Consider the following 9,651-nt stretch of genomic DNA (forward strand, 5'->3'; position numbering starts at 1 on the left):
GCTTTTACAGCATCGAGTTCAACACCACTAAAGACATCATGTCCACATCTCCAAAATCAAGATGATCCACCGTTCCGCCACTGTATGTGACTCCGCCATTATCATCAAAGTTCAACACATCACCGTGGTAGACATTGAAGACGAAACCATTAAGCAATTCTTCTGCGAAAAAAATGAATATACCAAAAAAATACTTCATTTAATAACTTTCACCAACACATACAGCGTGTAATAAATACAAGAATCATCGACCCCACAATAACACCACAACATCAACAAAGAAAAAAACATATAAACCCCACAAATATTAATTTGTTCAATACGCGAGTGGTCCCCCCACTGAAAATATAACTTTCTCTGACAAAACTTGAAGATAAAACAACAAGTGATCCATGTTTTACACTTTCATTGTGTACACGAAAATAAAAGAGTTCAAAACCAAATTACTTACCATAAATGCCACTCTCTAATGAGGTCTTCTTTTTCTTTTTCTGGGGAGACTTCATTTTCGATGTCGGCTTCACTGACTTCGTCGGCGTCTTCTTCGCATGAGATTTCCTTTTCATTATTTATTCATTTCTTAATTAAATATGTTATTTTAATGACATTTTTTTTTACATAATCTTTAAATTATTTAATACAGGATTACAAGAACACCTTTTTCAAATTGCTCACGTGATGACAGTATAAATATAAATAATGGCAGTATTGTCCTCGCACGTTTACACAAAAATTACTTAAAATAAAAAAAAAAATATAAGAATTAATCTCATTTATACCCCCTGGACTCGTACCTCGATTACATTTCACCCCCTGGACTCGGAAATGTTGCGGAACTAATGTCAGAACTTAGACACGTGTTACAACTTGCCACTTCCGTCAGTATTTGGACGTTAAGTTTAACTTTTTGATGACGTGGCAATATTCTAAATACTTTTAATATTTAAATATTATTATCAAATTAAATAATTAAATATTTCTATCTCTCTCTCTCTCTCTCTCTCTCTCTCTCTCTCTCTTTCCTTTCTTCTTCTTCTTCTTCTTCTTCTTCTTCTTCTTCTTCTTTTCTGCATTTTTTTCTTTTCTTCAATAATGAACAAAACTCATCAAACAATTCGAGTTTAATCACAACCTCAACAATCAAAACCAACCTGAATCCATAAAAACATCACAAAAATCCGAAAGCCCCAAATTCCAACATATATTAATGCTTTTTTCAGCTGCGTGTTCGTGGCCAGGAAAGCGGCGTGGCAAGCCTCCACGGCGTCGACCTGGAATTTCGGTTCTCGGAGCAGATTCTCGCAGAGCTTCCGTTTCACGAACTGCGAGCACTCGGTCCCGAACTCGCCGTGGCCGTCGAAGACCCCAAAGAAGTGGTTGTCGGGGTTGGTCCCGAACGGTGTGTGGATACATAAGCTGTCTTGGTTGGCTTTGTCGAGCGCGTCGGGGTAATAGCCTCTCTGGGAGAGGTACGAGTACTGCAATTCGTAGCTCGCCGAGGGATTTTCACCGTCCTCGAGCCGTCCGGAGGCAAGAACTGTGACAAAACCCTAGAGAGCCTCGTGATTCCCACCTCGGAGTCTCTGTTCTGCCCCAGCTGATTCAGGCAGTCCCTGCCCTCGCCGGCGTCACAATCGTGAGATTCCGGGGAGAACACGGTGATCTCCGTCGACTCCGCTGCCGTCTGCCTCGGATTCTGTCCATTCCTCACTCACGAGTCTCTCGGAGTACAGACCTCGCCGATGCAAACCCTAGAGTACACACAGCCCATTCTCACTGTCACTACCACTACCACTATCACTCACTGGAGGTGGATCCAAGCCGAGTTGAATCTCGATTCATGAGCGAACCAAGCACGGAATTCCCTCGGAAAACAATTCAATGGAAGGTTTTTTTTTTTTTTTTTTTTTTTTTTTACTCTGAAGACTGACACGAAAGAAAGAATGAGTGTGCGTGTTTTTTCTTTTTTGGGGTCAGATTTCACTGAACAAAAAAAAACTAATAAAGAAAGAAAGAGAATGAATTCGAGAAAATGTTTAACCTGAGAAAAGAATTAATATATGTTGGAATTTGGGGCTTTCGGATTTTTGTGATGTTTTTATGGATTCAGGTTGGTTTTGATTGTTGAGGTTGTGATTAAACTCGAATTGTTTTATGAGTTTTGTTCATTATTGAAGAAAAGAAAAAAATGCAGAGAAGAAAAGAAGAAGAAGAAGAAAGGAAAGAGAGAGATAGAGATAGAAATATTTAATTATTTAATATGATAATAATATTTAAATATTAAAAGTATTTAGAATATTGCCACGTCATCAAAAAGTTAAACTTAACGTCCAAATACTGACGGAAGTGGCAAGTTATAACACGTGTCTAAGTTCTGAGATTAGTTTTGCAATATTTCCGAGTCCAGGAGGTGAAATGTAACCGAGGTACGAGTCCAGGGGGTATAAATGAGATTAATTCTAAATATAAATATCAATATTAAGTATTTATCAACAAGGCTACAAACACGCAACCAGTCGCCATTTTGAAACAAGAAACAAAATTATTTGTGTACATCAAAATGAGAAAAGCAAAGATTTTTTTTTCCTATTTTTTATTGAAGAAGAAGATGAAGATGAACGCGCATTATCAATAATTAAAATTAATTAACTGTGCATATACCAAAAAAAATAGTCCGAAGAAGATGAATCGCTAGCTATTAACAAAAAATGACGATTATTAATTGTGCGAAAACACAGAATCCTGAAAAATCAGTAAATTATTAACAATTTTTACTCATTATTATCAGCGTCTATTTGAAGAAAAAAATCATATATAAGCAATACCAGATTTGACAAATGCAATAGATGAATCGTATATCGTGAAAAGAAAAATCAATCACTGATTAAGGGAAGAGGATATCGAATTCAAACTTTCTAGAAAAAAATGCTCAAAAATAATTCAAAGAACAAATATATCGCTCATTGACTGTGTCAAGCAGAGAAATAGTAATTGTTAGACTTATCTAAGCTCATTACGTGAGATTTGATGGCCCACGTGATTATACCATATATTAATTTATTAATAAATGAGATAAATTATATTGGTTAATAAATAAATAAATAAAATTCTATGGTACTCTAATGGTGAGTCTATATAAAGCTAACCATAAGAATTGGTCTTCTCTCAACGCATAACCTAGTTTTCATTTGCCATCACAAGAAAACAATCAAGACTAAAAAAAGGTCAAGAGTGAGAAATCAATGCCGGTGATTCTGCCACCGCCGTCGCTCCCGTCATGGATCGAGGTAGGCTTTCTTGATCTGTAATGTTTTGTGAAAATCATCTGATTTTAATATCTTGGCTATTTAAGATTATTTAAATTATGCTTACATGTAGTATCAGAACCTTCATTGTGAATTAGTGATTTTCCGATTATGCAAATTCATTCGTATGATTATCGAATATGTTCTCGTTGATTATAAGTAGTAGAGGATATTAGCGTTGCATTTAGGGTAATTTTGTTTAATCAATTATATATTGCTTGTGCGCGATTATGGCTGCGTTTGGCGTAGTTTTGCTTTTAAAAAAAAGGTGATTTTAAAATAGTTGTACGAAAAAACTGATGTTTTAAAAAACAGATGGGTGTTTGGTAAACTTTTTTAAAATAGCTGTAGCTGTTAGCAAAAGCTGATTTAATGTTTGGTAAAATACATATTAATATTTATAAGTAATAATAATTTATATAAAATGTAAGTAATAATAATAATAACATCTTTTTTGGTATATAAAAAATATATCAAAGTGGGTGTCTATAGATTGTAAAAAATAAATTATAAATTTTGGTGACTTCAAAAAAATTATTTGATAAAAGCATATAAAGATAATTAGAATTAAAAGTTAGTGTAAGAAAAAAAAAAGTTAATAGAGAGAAACTACAAACTAAAAACTAAAGTTACTTACAAAATTTTCAAATTGTAGCTTTTAATTTTTTTAAGTTAAAATATTCAAAAGTATTTTTTTAATTTTTTTAAATAGTAATTTTATCAAACACTTAAATATAATTTAATTTTTAGAAAAAGTTAAAATCGAGCTTAATAAGCCGAGCCAAACATTGGCCATATTACTCGTTTTTTGCGATCCATATTTGTTCAGTGTTTTTTTTGTTTCATCGCGCACTGAGTATATTATCAGGGTATACAAATACAATCTCATTATTATACGCACTACCGTTTGGGTTGTATGCTATCATCGCATATTTATATGCTTAGAAATTCATGATTGTTCTGTACCTACACGTGAAGTTTGATGGATCGAGTTTTTTATTTTTTTCTTTTATGCATGCCTCTAATTTTTGTCGTTGGAACAAAGAAATTCTTCATGTTACGGTTATCAATGCTCACTCGATTTTGTATATTATTTGTTCCCGTTGATATGCATTAGAAAGAACATACCCGTAAAGGTTAATATTCATTATGCGTATCTTTATTTATTTTTGTATTTTTATGACGGGTATTAAGTTTGCTTTTTATAGAAATTGAATTTCGAGGATAACCTGTTTATTGGGCATTGAAAATTATTTAACAGATTCATTTAAATGGATATCACGATTTGATATATTTTGAATATCTTTTATTCATAAAGTTTGATTTTGCATTAAGTTGTACGATATTACTGAATCGTATAATGTTTTATCTATTTATTTTGATATCCATATTATGATTAATTTATTAGCCACCAAAGTGGCCAAATTATAAGGTTTTATTTTGTGTATCAAATTAAATAAATTACTCATGTTTGTGATGCTCTTAAGTTAAATGACATTGATATATTTTGAATATCTTTTATTCATAAAGTTTGATTTTGCATTAAGTTGTATGATATTACCGAATCGTATAATGTTTTATCTATTTATTTTGATATCCATATTATGATTAATTTGTTAGCCACCAAAGTGGCCAAATTATAAGGTTTTATTTTGTTTATCAAATTAAATAAATTACTCATGTTGTGATGCTCTTAAGTTAAATGACATTATGATATTTTAAAGTTTGGCCTGAGTATATTGAAGTTCATGGTTATAAAACCATTCAGATCGCCCAAATGTTGATTATTCGTTTTATAATTCATTAACATTATCATGGTCAATTGATATGCTTGATTATGTATGTTTACTATATCCAAAGATTGCAAATATATCTAATTCAAGTATGTCAATAACCTATTATGTGAAAATTATTTTAGCATCAATTATGTTTACTTTATTGTATATATTGTTGTTCTACCTAAATGTGACTTCAATGTATATTTTATGTTTATTTCACATATTCTGAATCTGTATTATGGATTAGGTTTATTACTTATAGCATTAATGTGTGAGCATATATTATTTATTTTTGCAACTTGTTTTCATGTTTCTCTTCATTCGCAAGCCACGTCTGTTATTTAAGTTCAACTTCGGTGAACAAGTTCTTGATTTGGCACTCTTAAATGAGGAACCCACTGCTCTTATTGATACTAGCAGCATTGACCAAAGATCTTTCCATAAAGCTTGGCAAAGATCTAGTAGATTGAGCCTAATATTTATGCGAATGACTATAGAAGACAACATCAAGTCCACATTTAATCAAACTGAAAAATGCTAAGGAATTTATGAAGTCTGTGGAAGAAAGCTCTCGGTCTGACTCAGCTGATAAGTCACGGGTTGGGGCACTAATGAGTTAGGTAACAACCATGGTTCTTGATCGGTACATGAAAATGTATTATTTATGTGCTTAATAGTTATAATATATTGAGATTTATTATCTTGATTTGCAAATATCACAACTTTTATTTGAGAATATTTTATTATGTGTGCAAATTAATTGACAAATGGGTAATATATGAAAGTATGACAATTCGCATGCATTGTGGAGCAGGAAACCATTATTCCAAAATGATTTGTTTGGGCGTGCTACACTTCCTGGAGCCTCAGGTGGAAAGCATCATCAATCACACAAATGTGATATCATGTACGTACAAGGAAGGTGACCACAAGTCAACAAGCCAACAACTTTTTCAATGCTTCATCACCACGTGTCCACTTTCTTCAACACATCAAATCAGCGCTCAACACATGGCAAAGTAGGGGTGAAATCGGTTCGGTTCGGTTCGGTTTTGGACCAATTTGAAAATCGAAACTGAATTTTCGGTTTTGAAAATTTTGGACCGAACCGAATTGGTCCGAAACCGAAAATCGGTTAACCGGTTCTTTAAAACCGATAACCAGTTTTATAACCATTTTAAAACTGGTTAACCAGTTCTGAAACCGATTAACCGATTTCATAATTGGTTTAAATCTCTTCATAATCAACAAATTCGGTTATCCGATTCAAATCAGTTATCCGGTTCAAATCGGTTACCCGGTTCAAATCGGTTATCTGGTTTTAAAACTTGTTATCCGGTTTCAAAACTGGTTATCCGTTTTATAAAAAAAAAATCGGTTAAATAACCGATATTCGAATTTTTGGATACTCAAATCCGATAACCGAATTGGTTCTTGAATTCGGTTTCTGTTAACCGAACCAAATTTTTGGTTTGATGACATGGCACATAATTTCGATTTCGGTTCGGTTCGGTTTCGGACCAATTTGAAAACCAAAACCGAATTTTTGGTTTTGAAAATTTTGGACCAATGACCGAACCGAATTGGTCCAAACTGAAAATCGATTAACTGAAAATTTGGTTAACCGGTTCTTTAAAACCGATAAGCAGTTTTATAACTGTTTTAAAACTGGTTAACCAGTTCTGAAACCGATTAACCGAAAAAATCGGTTAACCGATTTCATAATTGGTTTAAATCTCTTCAAAATCAACAAATTCGGTTATCCGATTCAAATCGATTATCCGGTCTTAAAACTGGTTATCCGGTTTTAAAACTGGTTATCCAGTTTCAAATCTGGTTATCCGTTTTATAAAAAAAATCGGTTAAATAACCGATAACCGAATTTTTGGATACTCAAAACCGATAACCAAACTGGTTCTTGAATTTGGTTTCAGTTAACCGAACGGAGTTTTCGTTTTGATGACGTGGCATCGAATTTTGGTTCCGGATCGGTTCGGTTATCGGTTTAACCAATTTTCGTTCAATTTTTGTACACCCTATGGCAAAGGATGACAAAGAAACTGCTTACCATTTCTTCACGTCGGGGATTCAATATCAACATTGAATATTACTCAATTAATTTCCCAAATAACTATTAATGTGTGTAATATTAAGTTTCCATTTTATTTTAGTTTCCGTTAATTTTGCCACCTCTAAAACACTATAAATAAGAGGTTTTGGCTTAGTTTTAGGACACCACATTTTTTATTCCAAAAATTAGTTAAATAATATCATTTAATCTCTCGTATTTTCTCTAGAATTTTGTGAGAATGAATTGTGTTCTTGGCTAAGTTTCTAACAAGACTAAGGTGATCTCGATTATGTAAGTTTATCTAACTGAATATGGTTCCACTTGTTGTGCTTTAATGTTTAATATATTTATGACTCAAACTATTTTATCGTCTCATAAAATTATACTCTTTTATTTTTCATATGAATTTAGTCATGCTTGATTTATGTGATTTTTAAAGAGTATCGATTTCTTATAACACTTATTTTGTTGCTTTTCTTTTATTACAATTCTGTCGATTCGATACATTGTAAGTTTAGGGATTGCCTATGAAATTTGTGAAAAGAATATTATTGTGTTAGACTAATTCTTTATTGCGTTATAATCACTTTGATATATCGTCGTTTTGGTTTATTCAACGAGATTTTATTCACGGTTTTAATTGAAAGAGTTTGTGCTTAAATTAATACATGTGTTTTTTTTCTTGATCTTAATGTTGATTTTCCGATTACTTCTTTGGGATGTGAAACTAGTAATTGAGTTATAAGTGTGGAACCATATTGGTAATTGGTAAACGGAACAATTGAGTAACCCGTCGCCTTATGTTTTCCTCTCTTTGATTTTATAAACTTTTTAATCACAAAAACAATCTTTTCATTTTTATATTTCCTTTACCACTTGACATTTGGTTTTGGTTTTCATTTTCAGTTTTTGCCTCCTCATGGATACGACTCCGCTTTTCTTGTGCTACCAACAACCGCTTAGCGATTGCACAATTTGAGCTTGATCAAATTTTGGCGTCGTATCCGGGGAGGTGTGACAATTGAGTTTTCGAATTAAACGACAAGAGGTAAGTATTTTCTTTCATTTCTTTATTGACTTTTTGTTTTTTTGTGTTCCCTAACTTAAAGAAAAATTGAAAAAATAAAAAATATATTTACGTCATATTTGTATAGGCCTTTAGTAATTCATGTTTCCTTTCTTTTCTTCTAACCATCTTCTATTGCCTTTTTTTCTTTATTTGAAAGAATATCTTTAGTTCTCTCTAAGATTGCTTTATGTAGTTTTATTTGTTTTTTTTTAGTTTTATTCTTTCTAATTTAGTTAGATTTAGTTTTACTAATTTTAGTAATACCTTTTGGTAACTTAACTAGGTTTTAACAAAAAAATTAATAAAATTTCCGAATACATTTGCAGTGTGTGGTGAAAAATATTGAGTCTTGTTCTGTCTAGAAAGACTGGTTGTTAAGTAAGGTTTGCTTTGCAATCTCCTCCAAGCTAGCCTGGGAACCTCGGGGAGTTCTGTCTATAAAGGCTTGGGTCTAATGTGGGATCATAGTGACCTTTCCATTTGGCCTGGGAACATTCTTAGTACCCATTCATACTACTACATATTTATCCTCAAACAAATTTAAAAAAAAAAAAGAAGTGAATGACCCAATTTAGAGACGAACTAGGTCGTTTTGCTAAGAAACCCAACGAAGACCTTGATCATATTTAGGAAACACCTAAGTCTCTGTATCTCTCGTCAACTTCCACTTCTTCTTCTTCTTCTTCCCATCCATCTTCTCCAATCTCATTGCCAACCAATTTCTTCAACCCAATGGCACACATAGAGGACAATCATGTCAAAACCCTTAACGAGTACTTTTATCCGGCGCGAACTGCGGTCCAATCATGCATCATCTTCAACCATAACGCGCCAAATCACGAGTTCAACCCTGGCATGATCCAACTTTTGCCAACCATTCACGGGCTAGAAAACGAGAATCCATATGTACATGTTCGAGAATTCGAGGAGGTAGTGGCAACTTTCTATAGCCGCCCAGATGTCGCTAGCGTCATGAGGTTGAAATTCTTCCCATTTTCCCTCAAGGACAAAGCGAAGAGCTGGTTATACTCACTAAGACCAAAGTCTATTGGAACCTGGGAGGAGATGACTACATTGTTTTTCAACAAGTTTTTCCTCAGCCATAAGACTAATGGTCTAAAACGACAGATTTCAATGTTTAACTAGAAAGCCAGTGAATTACTTCGCCAAGCTTGGGATAGATTTAAAGATCTGTTGAATATATGCCCACACCATGTCTTTGAGAGTTGGTGCCTCGTGAGTTATTTCTATGATGGTCTTACGGGTGATGAACGCAAGTTAATCCAGTCTATGTGCAATTAACAATTCTTGAAAAAAGATCCTGATGAAGCGATTGAGTACATCAACGAGCTAGCTGAAATGACCGACGCTTGGACCAAGCCAAATCCTACTGAAAGCACTAATAGGTCCCGACCAGTTGGAGTATAC

General features: G+C 33.3%; 1 non-coding gene across 1 annotated transcript; it reads right to left on the reverse strand.

The window, feature by feature from the left end:
* Window positions 1-9,334: 9,334 nt before the first annotated feature.
* Window positions 9,335-9,443, reverse strand: LOC149407612 (small nucleolar RNA R71). Its single transcript, XR_016301833.1, has one exon. It is a non-coding gene; the product is annotated as a small nucleolar RNA R71 (small nucleolar RNA).
* Window positions 9,444-9,651: the final 208 nt, after the last annotated feature.

The sequence above is a fragment of the Urtica dioica genome, chromosome 1 (genome assembly GCF_054948205.1).
Source record: "Urtica dioica subsp. dioica isolate 48M chromosome 1, U.dioica_male_clone48M_v1_H2, whole genome shotgun sequence".
In the NCBI taxonomy this organism is placed as follows: Eukaryota; Viridiplantae; Streptophyta; class Magnoliopsida; order Rosales; family Urticaceae; genus Urtica; species Urtica dioica.